The sequence below is a fragment of the Passer montanus genome, unplaced genomic scaffold (assembly GCF_014805655.1).
Source record: "Passer montanus isolate IOZ18808 unplaced genomic scaffold, ASM1480565v1 scaffold77, whole genome shotgun sequence".
NCBI classification, from domain to species: domain Eukaryota; kingdom Metazoa; phylum Chordata; class Aves; order Passeriformes; family Passeridae; genus Passer; species Passer montanus.
The window spans coordinates 682752-698876 of record NW_024372923.1 but is presented as its reverse complement, the minus strand read 5'-3'; the positions used below and the strand labels follow the sequence as shown (position 1 = coordinate 698876).

At 43.9% G+C, this 16125-nt stretch overlaps 1 protein-coding gene across 3 annotated transcripts in view; it reads left to right on the top strand.

Moving 5' to 3' along the window:
* The window catches only part of ADAM12 (ADAM metallopeptidase domain 12), a 177152-nt gene that overhangs the window by 128247 nt on the left and 32780 nt on the right, over positions 1-16125 (top strand). The window lies entirely within an intron of this gene.

The following is a 16125-nucleotide window of genomic DNA, read 5'->3' as shown; positions in this document are numbered from 1 at the left end:
TGCTCAGACTGGGACTGAAAGGATTAAATTGAAGTAAGATTTGCCAGTTAAAGTGCCTGTGGCTGGAATCCAGTAAGAACCAGTGGGGCAAATATCTGCCAGCAGTGTAGGTACAGCTGGATGTGCCTTAGGACAAGAGGATGGCCTGGATGTCCTCTGATGTCCCTTCCAGCTCCAGCATTCTCTCTGTGTGCTTAAAGTTCATCTGTTGCTTAAAAACCTCTTCTGGGAACTGTGATCAGCTCTTCCTCTGCCTTTTCCAAGACTGCAGGTTTCTGGGAAAGAAGGGGAGCAATGTGGGAGAGGCCAGGGAGGGCTGGGCAGGGTTGTTCCCTGCTGGTCAGCCCAACAGCAGCCTTGGAATTCCTTCAAAGGCAGAGCTGTCACCCTCCATCGGGGCAGAAATCAGGGCTGTGGCCAGAGGCCAAGCACAGCAAACTGAGACAAACAAAAGAGTTGTGAGAGTGGAGGAGAACGAGAGGGGTTTCTGCAGCCTGGGAAAGGAAAATAACTCAGCTCTTCTGAGACAAAGGGAGGTGATAATCCCTATGGAATTCATCCTGCACAGGTCAGGGCTCTGCCACACTCTGGGGACAGAGTGAACTGGGAGAGGCTCTGAGCTGAGCTGAGCCTGGGCAGGCAGGGCTGGCTCTGAGCTGAGCCTGGGCAGGCAGGGCTGGCTCTGAGCTGAGCCTGGGCAGGCAGGGCTGGCTCTGAGCTGAGCTGGGCAGGCAGGGCTGGCTCTGAGCTGAGCCTGGGCAGGCAGGGCTGGCTCTGAGCTGAGCCTGGGCAGGCAGGGCTGGGCTCTGAGCAGAGCTGTGGGCAGGCAGGGCTGGCTCTGAGCTGAGCCTGGGCAGGCAGGGCTGGGCTCTGAGCAGAGCTGAGCTGAGCCTGGGCAGGCAGGGCTGGCTCTGAGCAGAGCCTGGGCAGGCAGGGCTGGCTCTGAGCTGAGCTGGGCACTGGGCTCTGAGCTCCTCAAGGAAACATTCCAGCTTGTGTCAGCTCAGCTGAGTTACTGGTTCTGCACCAGCTGCTCCACTTGGCAATGAGCACAGGGATGTTCTCAGGACAGAGATTTCTGGGCACTTTCTGAGCTCCTCTGGTGACAGGGACATCCAGTAGCTCCTTCCTCGTTCTTCCTTCACGCTGGAGTCCTCTGGGTGTGTCTGACCCTGTCCTGGCTGCTGGATGTGCCAGACCAGACCCTGGGCTTGGTCAGAGCAATGCTGTGCCCACTCAGGGTTCCTCAGGACATGAGGAGCTGGATATCCCATTCCTCATCCCAAGCAGCTCAGCTCCCTCACTTTGGGGTTTCTGCAGAACCTCCCAGGCTGAAGGCTCTGCCCACCCCCAGCACCCCACGGGTCTGAGGGATTTGGATTTTCAGCAGACTCTGCATTCAGCTGGTGCCTGAGGAGGAGCTGTGGCCCCACAGCCCTGAGCAGGCTGATTGTTGGCACTGATTATTGATTCACAAATGGAGACTTCAGCTCTGGGTTTGTGGCCTTGGGCTTTATCTGCACACCGTGCTGTCAATCCCTGACAAATATTCCTGGAGAACACTTCCTGCCTTGAGCCAAGCTGCATCTCACCCATTTCAAATTAACACTTTGAATATTTAATTACCCAACGTGTCTCACCAATAGCAATATTCCCCCGAGCACCATTATTGAAGGAACACTGAAAAGTTTTCTTCTCTGGAAGTGCTTGTCTGTTAAGGGAAGGCCAAATGAATGTTCCTTATCTCAAATGCACTCTGGAAATAGCCAAAAAAATCAAAACTAAGAACATCCCATGTCCATTTAGAGAGACAGCTTGCTCTCAGTGTACTCACTGCACTGCCTTTGTGCTTTTCTAGTTCATTTAAGGTAGATTTAATGAGTGGAATAAAAAAAATCTAGCTGAAGTTAGTGTAAAAAGCACTGAGAAGTCCTTACCTGATGTCTACAAAAAATAGGAAATATCTAAGTTATAGCAGAAAGGCCTCTGTGAATTTAACTTTGGAGGCATTGGTGTGGTCGTGCACAAAAGGGAGTGTTTTAGGGCTGTTGACTTAAAAGGGATTTCATCAATTATTGTAATTTCTTTCAGTTCTTCTGTTTCAATCTTTGAAGACGTCTTGGAAATTTTGTCTTGGTGGGAAAAAACCTCCAGGGATCAGGGTGGAATTTAAACTCTGTTGGATCTGTCCTTTAATCAGCTTCCTGTAGTTTTCATTCTTAAAAGATACCAGCAAAACGAGCACCAGTTGTGTGTGAGCTACAAATGTCTAAAGAACTACTACTTCAGCAAAATGTATTTTTTATAACATGGAATCAAGCACAAAACCCCACGAATTTGTGTCAGGACAGGACTTTGAGAGATTCAACTATCTGCTATGAAAATCACAGAAATCCTTCTGTAGAAACAGGGGTGGTTCCTATAAAAATACTATCAATAAGGAGTATTTAGTACTAAAATTAGTATGTAGTACTACAGAATATTAATATTTAAATATATTTAAATAATCATTTATATCAATTTTGTAGTGATACTAATCATATCAGTAAGGAATATTTAATACCCATTCTCCTTTTTTTATGCATCTGTTGTAATTATATTCCTCTAGTTTTTTAATTGTCTTGTACATGGACAGTTGCAAGTGACAGAGATGGAATATTAGAGAGATTTGTGAATCTTTTTACTGAGATCTTATTATCTGGAAAGTAAGGGACTTGGCTGAGCCAGTGAGGCCACTTCAGTATTCCACTTTTTTTTCCAAATATCTCCCTAAAGTGTCGCCTCTTAGGAGTGAAAATATTCCTCCTGCCAGGCAGAAAAACACCCAAGAGTTCTGGTTCAGCCCAAGGCATTGGGCTGGATTTCTGCCCTTGCAAATGTGAGCAGAATTTAGCACTGCAGAGCAGAATGCTGCCAATTAGCAGTGCTTGTTTATTTAGTAATTTTGGAAATGCAATTTTTACACGTTCTTCTTCATCAAATTGATCACAGGGGTTTGAAGCCAGGTGAGCTCCCACTAAGAAGCTGAAATATTGACTTCAGATATGTCTGAGATTTTTTTTTGCCAGCCTTAAGGGAAGGAAAATTTTGCTAGTTGGTGTTTTCCCCTCCTGTAAACTCAAGGGTTGAACTTCCCCTCTCCCACCTTCCTTCTGCTCTTTCAGCTAAACTCAAGGGTTGAACTTCCCCTCTCCCACCTTCCTTCTGCTCTTTTGGCTTCCACACAGGAGATCCACACAGGGAACTTGTCAGCAGGGAAATTTGCCCTTCCCTCCATCCCACAGGGAGTGCTCCTTGATGCCTCTTGCTGGGTGAGGTTAATGAGAGCAGGAATCCTCCCAGGATGGGCAGTTTCACCAGGCCCATTCAGATGTTGATCCTACAGTTGTTTTTTCCCTTTGGGATGCCCAATACCTGCAATAAAATCCACTTTCACTGGCCCCTGGTGGAAGCATTTTCTCTTCCCAGGTTCATTTCTTGCTGCTGGATCATCCCAGCCAGGGCTGATGGAAAGGTTCCCAGGACAGAGCCATGTGTTCCATCTCTCTTTGCCTTCCCACGGACACAGGCTGGTGAAAAAAGGGGAAAGGGCTGCTTTGGGGTGTTCCCTTCCAATCCCCTTGCACCTGGGTGTGGGAATGGTGGGGATTTTCTCAGGTCTGTCCTACTGCCCTACACCCCATTGCTTCCTCTGTACATTCATTATGAGATGGAGCACCTCACGTTGATCTGGGAGGTTCTCCTCAAAGCCCATGATGGAGGAAAGATTAAATAAATGGAAAATAAATTTAAAATACTCAGGAAAATGTAAATTCTGTATGGGCTATTGTTTCAAGGCATATAACGAGTGCAGATAGTCAAGAAGTGGAAAATCTGATTTGTGAGAGAGCATGGCTATTGATATCTGCTTAACAAACTCCTGAATGAAAGAACATCTCTTGGGAAACATTTATTTTAATCTAGGTCCCTAGCAGACCTGGCTTTTCTCTTTTCCAAGAGTTCTGAGGCATGTTCTGATTTCCACCCCTTGGTGACACACAGGAAGGAGGAAGCAGCTTTTTTGGGGTATTTCCCCTCACAACAGCTCCCCTTTGTCTTGTTCCTTCTGTGTGAGGCTCCTGTTAAAAAGTCAAGAATGAGTTGAGCCCCTCTGCCTGCCTTTTTTCCCCCACTGTTCTTATCTTCAATCTTGTGTTCCCATTTCCAATTTTCACAGCTAGGATTCAAAGTCACTCTGTTTCTCTCTCAGATTTTAAATTGAATTTACTCAGATAAATATGACTGTAAGTGTTACAGGGAAGTGGGGCTTGGGCTGTGACACTGCTGGTGGAAATTCCTGTTCTGTGTAGTGATGACCATGAGTGGGAAAAAAAGGAGAAATGAGATCAATTTAACCTCTGAGCTATAGATTATTATTTTAGAGGTTTTTATGGAACGGTGCCTCACAGGAAAAAAAAGAACAGCTAATTTTGAGTAATTACCTTTCAGTACACAATTTCAATTTTAATTACTGAGTTTTTGGAGGCAAGGTCTGGGGGAGGAGACCAATTAGGAACCCAGAAAGAGCACAGAGTAGAAATCATACGTAGAAAAATAGGAGTTCAGTTACTGTTGTAATTTGGAGAAGACATTTTTCTAACCAGTCCCAAAAAAAATCCCTGATCTTACCAGTAAATTTTTAAGTAAAATTCAAACCTTTGTGTTAGAATTAAAGCAGGGAGACAATGGGAAGCTGCCTATTTGTGAATGAGAGTGAGAGCAAAGGGGATCTGTTAAGACTCAGCTGAATGACAGTCCCAAATTAAACTAATTACTCCAATTAAGCAGTGCTGAGGAGAAATGGGGGAAAATTAACCATGGGAAGGACCATCAGGTGGGCATCTTCCAGGTACCACTTAAAAACAGCCTGAGTGCTTACTGGGTTTTAATTCCCTCCAGGAGCAATTAGATATTCTGCACTGAACACTGAGTACATCAGCAGTAATTAAGGTGAGATAAAATATTTAAGTGGAAGCAGAGTGGCTTTTTCCTGAGCAGTAGCACCAGATGTCTGTGAGGAGCTCAAAGTGACACCAAGAGTTGCACAGGGGCTGCAGCAAATGTGAACATTCCTGTTTGCCTCCCTGGGGATGAGCTGGGCCATGGATCTGCTGTAGAAGTGGTCCAGGTATCCCTGGATGAGTTTAGGAAACATTTGCTATTCAGAGGTCAATTCTTGTGCTGTGGGATCTGGGAGAAGTTAGCCTTGAAAGGCAGCTCTGCTGCAGGTGAGGAGGGGTTCATTTGATGCTTTGCTTTCATGTGTTAGCTTCAGTGGAGGGGTGTATCACACTTTAATTTGTGCTTTTTTTATAAGTAAACACACATTTCTGATGGCAAGGAAAAGCTGGTTTTATTGGCTCCCCTTTATTGACAGGCTCTGTGGTAGCAAATATATTATCAGGGACATCTAAAATAGCTTTTATTTGTTTTTTCTTCCTGCTTGTTCCATACTCTGGAAGGTCTTGCTGATTTTCCTGGTGTAAGGGCTCAGACTTTGAAGATTCCTCTGGAGTTTGTGCTCAGTGGGAGGGCAGGGCTGGCAGAAGCTTTGGCATTCAGGTGCAGCTGAATTGCAGGAGTCCAGCAGCAGAACTCCCTCTTCCCCAGACTCCTGGGTGCCAAGGATGCATCTGGAATAGAAAAGCTAAACCTGAGGCATCACCCAGAGCCACTGAGGTGTCACAACCTGGATTAGTGACTATTCCTTAATTAAGTGTTAGGTCACGGGTGTGTGAACTGTATCTGTGTCCAGGGTCTTTGTCCAAAACCATCTCATATTTCTGGTGGACTTGTGGGTTTGGGAAGAGAAACTGGCCTCTGCATCCAACCCCCAACCTGGTTTGCTCCTGTGCTGCAGTTTGCTTCCACCTTGGTTAACTGGAGCAGCATTTCTGGGAGAGATGTGAAAATCCAGGAGATGGGAGCCACCCAAATGAACAGCAAGGTTTGTGGAGGCAGGAGCATGTACGTGAGTGAGGGTTCCTCAGGGATCTGCCCAGGGGTGCAGCTCTGCTGCTGGAGCTGGGCTGGAGGAGCAGCAGGGCTGGCTCAGGCTGAGGGGATGCAGCAGCTCCTCCACTCCTCCCCTGGGGGAGCAGCACCCCGGAATTAAAGTGCTCACAGCTGCTGTCCTTTGATGGTGCTGGAGGTCTGTGCGTCCCTGTGGATCCCTCATTACCATTAATGAGGTTTAGGGCTGCACATCAAAAGCAGGCCAGTGGCAGCAATGCTGGTTTTACACTGCACAAGTGAATATTTGCATCTTAGAGGGCTCCTGGAGAACCCGTGGGTTTGGGTCTTCAAGGGTTTTCTTAAAGAGGAGCCTTCTTATTTTGTCATCTGCTTTTGTTCGATTTTTGAACTGCCGCGGGAAAAAAAAAATATTTATTTAACTACTTCATAAACATGTAGTTAAATAAATAAAACACAGTGAAAATCTCTTAAGGACAAGTTGGGAAAGCACTAATCACTCGTGCCATTTGTTGTATTGAGTATTAGTTTCAATCGCTTTTCTCCTTTTTGAAAAATGATCTCGAGGAAGCAGAACATAAGGTCGCCCTCATTTTGGTCATGCAAAGGCTGAACATGAGTCTGCAGATGTGAAAACAGACACCCTCCAGAGATTTCCAGCACACAGCCAGGTATGCCATGAAAACAGCATCAACTTGAAGGGGAAAACATTTTTTCCAGCACTTCTACAGATTTAAAAAAATCCCAAATAAATAAATAAAGCTTGAAACAAGACAAAAGGTCAGGGTGAAATGGGAAAGAAATCAGAAATAGAGTGTGGGAAAGAACACTTCAGTCTACTGAGTGGTTCTATTTTTTTTTTTTCTTGGAGACGTCTTGCAGCATCTTGTAGCTGCAGAGCTGTTAAATGTTAGATAATCAAACCATTAGTAGTTAGCACAGAATTCCCTGACCCCTCTCAGTCGGTTTTCAGCTGTTCAGACCTCACTTTGCATTTTTCTGTCTGGCACCTTACAGCCATTAAACTCTAGAGTCAGCAGAACTATCTGGAATTACCTCTGTTACAATTTGAGGAAAATGAAATTATCTTTCAGATGTAAACAGTTTCTAATTAAACTCTGAAGCTGTTTATGTTCCCAAACCAGTCTGAGCTGAGCTCGGCACAAAGACAGACTTCTTTGTTGTCTTTTTTTAATAAAGTTGATATACTGATGTAATAAATTACTTGTGACAGAGCTAGGTCTGTTGTGCCAGCAGTGCAACTGCTTTTTTTTTTTGGAAAAAAACCTTAAGCAACATATCCCTCTGCCCCAGTAATTTAGCACATTGCATTCTGGTCCTTCCTTTAGTAGGAAACAGCCACAAGATTACAGAATAGATTTATGTCAGTCTTTCCCTTCACTCCAAATAGCCCCACGTCTGCAGTGCATTTGGCCTTCTTTTTTTGTTAATAATTTCCATGCCTGGCAGATATATTTAATTTTTGTGATAAATAAGATCTGCGTTGAAGAATTAGTAGTGTTGGTTGAAATCCATTTAATTTTTCCCAGTCCTTTGCAGGAGTGGGTCACTGTTAACAATTAGCACAAAGAACCATGGGGCAAGAAAAAGAAAAAGGATAATTGCTTTTTATTTAGTTTAGTCTTTCCCATTTCTGTAGATGTGCTGTTAGAAGGGAAAATAATTGGCTTTGCTGGTGTACTCTCAAGGAGAGCTCCCAGATTGACAGCGTGACTTTGCTGTAAGTGAAGCTGACAAGGAGAGAGGTGACTTCTCAAATGAAAACACATTTTACTCCTGGTGTGATTATTTATAGCAGATACTTAAGGACAAGCAGGGGTTTCTGCCACGAGATGTATCCACTTTTCCTGGCCTGGATGCTGGGATGAGAGAGCTCAGCTGCCTTTTGTTTTGTTGCTGTAATATCCATAGGAAATATAGCTCTGAGAGGGACATTTTTCTCCTGCTATTGCCATGACCCACGAGAACAAATCCTAACAGGACATTTCCCTTTATCTTGGCTTTCTGTTTCATCAAAAAAAAAAAAAAAAAAAAAGAAGATAAACAAACCCCAAACTTTTCAACCTGCAGGGATAAATCTGCAGAGCAGTGCGCGGAGAATTAAACACCCAGTGTCCAGTTTTAATTGGTGTTAATGAATTCCAAACTCCTGGCTTAAAAATGGAAACATACCTTAAAGGGCAGATGAAAGCTCCTTTTTGAACATGTGTTGTGTGCCCAGGAGCACTTGAAGGAACTGAGGTGGACTTGGAAGGCTGAATCCCTGCAATTAATTGGTGCCCACAGCTGCATTTGCCACAGTTGTCATGGGGATCACAGAGCCCTTTGTGCCTGCCATAGGTGTGCAAAATGTTGAAAATTTTACCCCGACAATTCCTTCCCAAAAAGCCATTCTTGATCTTCTCTAATGTCAAAGCCTGTCACAGAGTGCTGGGCACGTTTTACTGGGGGGTTCTGGTGGCAGCAATGCAGGGAGGGTCCCTTTCAGCCTTTGCAAAGGGATGCTGCAGCCCCAGAAATTTAAGAAATAAATGTCTTAATTTCTAAGACAATTTCAATGCCTTAGAAATTAAGACATTGTTTAAATTCTTATTACTCTAAAATAAGGAACCACCTATTTTAGAGTAAAGGCTGAAAATGAAGAGGTGAAATAACTTTGCTGTCCTGGAGAGCCTTTCTCTCTGTCTCTTTCAGCATGGGAATTGTGTTCATCATCATGTGCAGCCAGCCACCACCAGGTGAGAAATCTAGAGTTGGGGGGAAAACTCCCATGGGCTTCAATAAGGCCAGGATTTCATCAGGATTCATATGGGGTTTTTTTTAGATTTAGCAAAAGCCTTTCATTCCTGTGAGTGAAACTTTATTGTGCTCATTAAGGATCCCTAAGTCTTAGATCATGGCTGAATCCATCCTGTCCTCATGGCTTGAAATAATGAAATAAGTACAATGTGGATGCAATTTTTTCTTTGTTCCAGCTCTGTGAAAAAGAATAGGGAAGGTAGAAAAAATTATTCCTTGTTATTATATATTTAGGATTTTTAAAAAAGAATTCCATTTCCACTCATCTGAGCTGTTTAAGTGATATGGGATAAAGAGCTTTTTTCTCATAACAGTGAGAGTGCTGGGGAAATTCAGACTAATTTCTGGCACTGTTTTTCCTCACTTGTCTTTCCTTTGGATCTTCCCAAAGAACAAGAAATTGAGCCATGATCCTCCTGTCTTGGAGCCCTGATTTATTAAGAGCCCGGGTAGTACAGATGCTAAGTGAAATCAATATCAGCCTGTCCCCCAGGTATTTATTATTCCCAGCTTTTTGCAGGCTCAGATTCTTTTCCCCAGCACCCCCATCTCACCAAGTGATGTTTCCATGCACTTCACTCTCTGCTCCTGCTCTTCCCAGGGAGCAGCTTCTCCATGTGCTCCATCCAGAGGGCTGATCCTTGGGGTTTGTTTGTGTCAGGATTTTCTGTTAAATCCCTTCTCCCTGGCCTGGATTTAGCCCTGGTTGGGTTTAGCCCTCTTTGGGGTCCATTTCCCTTAACTTGTTGTCATTTGATCTGCCCACCTGATGTCCAGGCTCATCCTCACCCAAATCCATCTCCTGATCCTGAGCACCCTCTTTATGACTGATCTTTCCATCAATCTGATTCCCAAAGTCAGATTTATTTTTTTTCATCCCTGTCTGCTCCTGGCCCATTGAAAAAAATCAATTCCAAGGTTTTTCAAGGGAGAAAATTAGAATGTAACTGCCTGGAACAAAAGCAGATTGTAAAATCATGTTGGGAACTAACCAAAGCACCTTTTCCCTAATCAGAAATCAGCAGGAAGCTGATCTTCAGCTCTGGTTTGGACCATTTGTCTTTATTTGCTCGTCACATGCTGAGGACGTTGTGTTTTGTGTGACAAAATTTAAACTCGGGGCACTCTGCTTGTGCTCCTTATCCAGATTTTCCTTCACTGCTGGGAGCTGCTGGCAGGCCCAGGGTGTCTGCATCCTGCTTTTCCTTAGCCTGGGACCAGACCTGACCTGGCCTTTTCATCCCTCCCTCTGCTCTGCCTTGCTTTTTGACTTTTCCTGTAGTCAGCACTGGATTAGCCTCAAATTCTAAGCAGCAGATTGTGAAACCTGAACTCTCAGCAATCCAGCAAATTTTTATTAATGAGGTAGTGGTCTAAAAGGAAACAGAGCAAAAGATGAGCCAGAGGCAAATTCAAACTGATTACAGCTCCTTGCCTTGGCTGTCTGGTTTCCAACAGGAAGAACAGTTGTCTGAGTTCAATTCCCATGGAGCTTTTGCAATGCAGATAACTCCAGCACAGAGTCAGGATCCTGTCAGGGGTGATAAATTGGTTTAGTATTGCTTCACCCCCAGAACACAAAGGAAAGTCACAACAGGCCTCTCCTCCAAGAAAAAACTTCTCTGACCATCTATTTGTCAAAGGGAAAGTAACTGCTAATAATGTTTTATTTGGCAGTTTTGTGACTGCCACAACAGTCTATACTGTATAAAGCCATTAAGTGTTGCTCCCTTGCAGGATGGATTTTTGGGAACCATCCAGGCATTTGTTCTGTCGTTGCTTTCTGCCCTGAAGTCCCACATTCAGCTCTGTAAATCTGCCTTTTTGAATATTCCAGGTAGTTAAAATTTCACCTTCCGTGTAATGGGAGAGGTCAAGCCTCAGCTGGGGCTGTGTCAATCCAATCTGGGCACCTGAGAGGAGATGGCTGGAATTCATTCTGGGAATCTGCACTATCCCCAGGGGAAAATTAAAACAAACTTAAGGCATTTGTGTGAAAAGTTTAAACATTTCCTTGGAAAGGCTTTCCTTCCAATAAGCCTGGAAATTCCAGTGTAGCACAACAAGGCGTGCAAGCAGACAGCAATTAAATGAACCACCAGTGTGATATATTCCCAGTTATTTATTGGGAGGCTTAGCAGCCACCACGTAGTGAACGTGACAAAAGCTGCAGGAGAAACCTGGGCTTGTTTTGAAGTCACTGACCATGAACTCAGGCAGAAGAGCTTTGATGGCATCTCTGACTGCATGGCCCAGTTCTGTGCTCTACTTTATCGATGCTCTAGGGATTAAAACTCTAAAAGAGAAGCAAGGGAGTGAAAAATAGGCTAGAAAAATAAGTGTGGCTTGTCAGACATCCTCTACCTTTTGAAGCAAACTTCCCCTTTAAATACTTCATCTGTAGATAAAACCACTCTACATTTTTAGCTACATCCTTCCAAATCACCTGAAAAAGATGTGCCCCATCAGCTCTGGGACTGATGTCTTGGGCAAAGCTCTGCCATGTGCTGCTTCCAAGAGCCCAAAGGCTCCTCCAGCTTCTCCCCTCCTCCTAATCTTCCCAATTTGCTGTTTGCAAAAGCTTTATGTGTGAAACAATCTGCAGATACCTTTAACTCCCCCTTTATTGTGCTGGTGGGGTAAAAAACTGCATTTGTGCCTTTCTCCCTCAAAAGTACTTAGAAATTAAGACATTGTTTAAATAATGGATTAAAAAGCCCTCCCATATTATGGCAGTTGTCTAATTAATAGATTAAAAAGTCCTTCCACATTATGGCACTTGTCTAATTTGAAACAATTGCTACTAAAATGTGAGGTGTAGGAAATAACGTGTAGTGACAGAACTTGATACATGAAGGGATCTGTAGTATTTGAACACCTATTTCAATATCAAAGAAAACTGGATTTTATCTCCTGCTTGACACCTAATTCTGTGAAGTTCTTTATGCTTACTAATTCATTAACATACTTGCTGTACAGAAGAGCCAGAGTGTCAAAAAATGTCATCTCATAGCAAATTCACTTTTATTCTGGTAGGCTCATCTCTCTTAGGAACCCATAAAAAGTTGTTTTCAAAAGCTGGAGAGCAGTAATAATGTCTAGAAGGTTAAAGCCAAGGGAGATGCTTTTGAGTGCAAAATAATTATATCAATTAGATCAGGAGTTAGAGGAGGCTTGAAATCAACAGTTCCTTGAAATCAACTCCTCCTTGGGTCTAGAAACATTCATGCTGCTTGAGTTTCTGCCTTCTAGAGGTTTATTCTTGGGTTTCTCCCTCTAGTGCTGCCATTTTTCCATAGAAAAATCAGTTACACCTGTATTACCAAAACCCACCACATTCTTATTCTTTAATTTAATCCCCCCCCCCGCCCTACTTTTTATGTTCTTATGTAAAACTGGGATATGCAACAGAAAATTCACATATTTCTGTGTCAGGCATTCTCTAGAGTCTGAACAAGGGGAAACTCAAATTCCCATCTCCATACTCCAGTTAAAGGGTCTGCATTGCTCATCCCCTCCAATTCTGAGCCAAAAATCAGGAATTTCAGAGGTTAAGGAGAGTAAATATTCATATTTTTGAATCTTAGAGGGCCCTTGGGTCGAGACAGACACAAAGTCACAGTGGTGGTCAGTTCAGACAAGGTGTTGTCATGGGAAATGTTGGAGATTCAGATGTTGGAAATTCAGGTGTTGGACCAGGGAAACTTCTGACTCAACACCCCTCTTGCCTTCAAGCACCTTCATGCTCCTAAAAAGCACAGCTGGTGCCAGATATGGCCTCTCAGGTTTGGGTTCTCAGGAATTCTGGGCAAAGTTCAGTCCCAGTTTTCTGCACCTTTGGAAATTAGCTAGCCAACAGTTGTTTCCATAAGCAAACTCAAAGAAAAAAAATGTCCTTTTTAAAATTAATATAATCTCCAATTATCATATTACCTCAGGGAGGGAGGTCTGGTGGTACTTAACAGAGCTCTTTGGGGCTCTAGTGCATTTTAATTGAGTGAATAATTGTAAAACACTTCAGGGTCTTTTGGTAAAAGGCTCTGTATAAACATTGCCATAATGCTGAATAATCAGGTTGTGATGTGAACTGGAAGAAATGAACCCTATAAATAGATGTGTATATACATATAGTGCCTGTCTGTGTGTGTGCACCAACATTTGGGACAGAACAATGCAGTTCCTTTAGAAAAATCCTGCAGCTCTTGAATACAAAATAAAAAATGAGATTGGATAGTGATAATCATAATAATCAAAATTATTTCAAGATATGCTGAGCCTGTAGTTTATCCTGCTGTGCAATGGACAGAGAATTCACAGTGTTACCCCTTGAGTGGCTGGGAAACACAAATCTGTGGTGTTTGATGGTGGAGGAGCTCAGGGGGGCTGGACCCGAGGTTCTGAGGTGTGGACAGACAGGATTTGGAGGATCCAAAGGAGTTCCACCTTTCCTGAGGTGCTGCTGCAATGCAGCTGGAGGGGTTTGGGTCTCCTGCAGCTCAGGGCACTGCCCCTCCAGGCACATTCCAGATGGAGCAGTGGGGAGGGCAGGAATGGGAACATCCCAGCAGCCTGAGCAGTGAGGACAGGAATGGGAACATCCCAGCAGCCTGAGCAGTGATCACAGATCTGCTGTGACCTGCACGGATCAGCAGCCACTGCCTCTCCTCAGTGCTCTGCCTGTCTCATCTCCTCAGCCTGTAATTTTCTGGGGCAGTGGCTCAGTTCCTGTGCTTGAACTCTCCTGTCATTCAGCCCCTGAGGAAAGGGAATTCCTCTGGAATGGAGATGACGGAGATGAGCTTTTATATTTTGTGGGGGGGAAAAAAAAGAAAAGAAAAGAAGCCTGTGCTGGGCAGCGAGGTGCTGGTACAAAGAATCCTCTCTTCTTAAATGGGACTTGACAGAGTGCTGATGCCACTTCACTTAGTTAATGGAAGGAGCCATCTAATACAGGCTAAATGCAGAGCTGCCTAAAGGAACCTGGCATTTGGAGGGCTGGACTGCTTGAAATATAAATGAATGGGACAAGCCCAGGCTCTGTTTCCCAAGGAATTGATTACCAGGGATCCTCTGACAGCAGTGAAGGTCTTACTTGCAGGAGCAGGCAGAGCTATTTTTGTTGGAAACTGGGATATTTGTTGCTGGGGTTTAAACACATCTTTTGAGCACCAAGGAGTCACCAAGGAATGCTGTGGATTCGAGAGGGGCAGAAAGAATGAAGTGGTTTTCCTTGCTGTAAAGCCACCGAGGAGACTGATGGTAGTGCTGGGAACAATTTGAGTTCTGTAGAGTTGTACCCACAGCCAGAACAGCTTGACAAAATGATCCATTGTGTATTAAATCTACAGATTCAGACAGTGTAAAAAATGCATGGGACACAGCATTTTGGCATAAGAGTGAGGCTGGACTGAAGCGTCCTTTCTCTTTCCAAGTGTAAAAAGAAATAAGGATCTGTAACAGAAAATGTCTCGAGTGGAGATGAATGGAGTATAAAGACTGCTGATGAATTTTTCACCTCTGGAATGTTCTCTCATGGCATTCATGAGCTGGTTTTCCAACAGAGGAAGTGTCTGAGCACAAATGTCCCTGTTTAGGAATCCCTGAAATCTTGAGACAGGTCAAGGGCTGACTCCACTGTGGAGACCCCACCTCCTTCTCCCACCCTGAGGCAGCTCCTTCCAGGGGAGATCTTTACAGGGTAGTGGGAGGAAGCTCCTGCATTTGTTCAGAGGATTAATTCCTTTCACATCCCCATTCCTTTAGCATTTTTCACAAGCTCCAGATCCACTCAAACATTGGTTTGAGCACCGCTGACATCTGATATCTGTGACTTCCCTTCCCATCCCATCTGCCAGGCATTTCATTCTTCTGATGAAACAGCTTTAAAATTGCAGAGACAGACAAAATACAGCCTGAAATCGCAACAATCAAGTGCTGTGGCTGTTACATGGAACTTTATTGGTCAAGAAATGAAGACTGGTTGTGTATCAGAATATCACATTAAGGATCAATCAGGTTTCCAATTGTCACCAATTGATGTGGGATCTTCTCTTGCATGGTGTGGTTACCCTGAAGTTTCTCTGTTTCCAGCAGCTGGGTTTATTTCTGGGTTTTTATTGCTCTATTTGGGGATTACTTGGTAAAGAAGAAGCGTTTCAGGAAATGTCCTCATGTGCCATGTGCTGCACTGATGTCAGCTGAGGAAACCAGTGTCAGGAGCAGGAAAAGCCAGAAGATGAATGGATCTCTGGGTTCAAAATAGGAAACAGCTTGAAGTTCCTTTGGGGGGGAAACATAAAGCTCCTTCATCAGCAATGGCACAATTTCAGCTCTGGCACAGAGAGAGGAGCCTGCCCTCCTGCTGATGGACACACACCTCACATCCATGCCAGTGATCCTGGGAATCCAGCACGCCAAGGAACAGCCCTAAAACAGTGACAGTTTTGACTGGTGAGCTGTCCTCGTGCTCTGTGTGTGGCTGAGAGGCATCACAAGGAAATCTGCATTAATTGTGCTCCTGAATGGATTCATTCCCTGAGAGGTGTGTGTCTCCTTGTCTCACCCCAGTGGATATCAAAGCCAACCTGTGCCACTGAAGAGCAGGATCGTGCCTGGGTGATGCAGTGTTCCTTTATTCACACTTTGATGTGAAGGCCCTGTCTGATCAAGCCTTTATCAGGATTTCTCAGTCAGATATATCTGGATTTCTTTGGTTTTCCCTGCTGTTTGGCAGGAATGTGCACCCATCTACTTGTTCACAGTCACGTACACAGAATTTTGTGAGGTTTCTTCCCAGTCACACTGAGGGTAGGACAGAAGTTTGTGGTGTCCTGTTAAGAACATCTCCAACTGCTCAATATAAAATGGTCAGTAGTTTTCCAAGAGGCTTTATTTTCTGTTCCATTACTCCAAGTACCTTCCCTGCCCTCCCTTGGGGTCCAGCTAACAGCCTGGCTCCTACCTCCTGCTATTCTGAAATTTCTTTATTTATCTTAGACTCTGTCATTTTGCTGAAACATTGATATTTTCCAGCAATCAGCTTATTACATGGAGATGCCTATTAGCTTTCTGAAGTCATATGTCAGTGAAACTCAAAACTGTTTAGTTTAACTTGACAAGCCCTATAGTGATATTGGAAAATTATTTTCTTCTTCATACTCATGTTTATGTTCTTTTCCAATGAGCTGGCTGTTTTATTGCAAAAGAAACTGTAAAAGAGGTAATTTTAACTAGGCACAAAATATATTCTGTTCTGTAATGTATCCATAACCTTCTAGAAGATCCTAATTAACT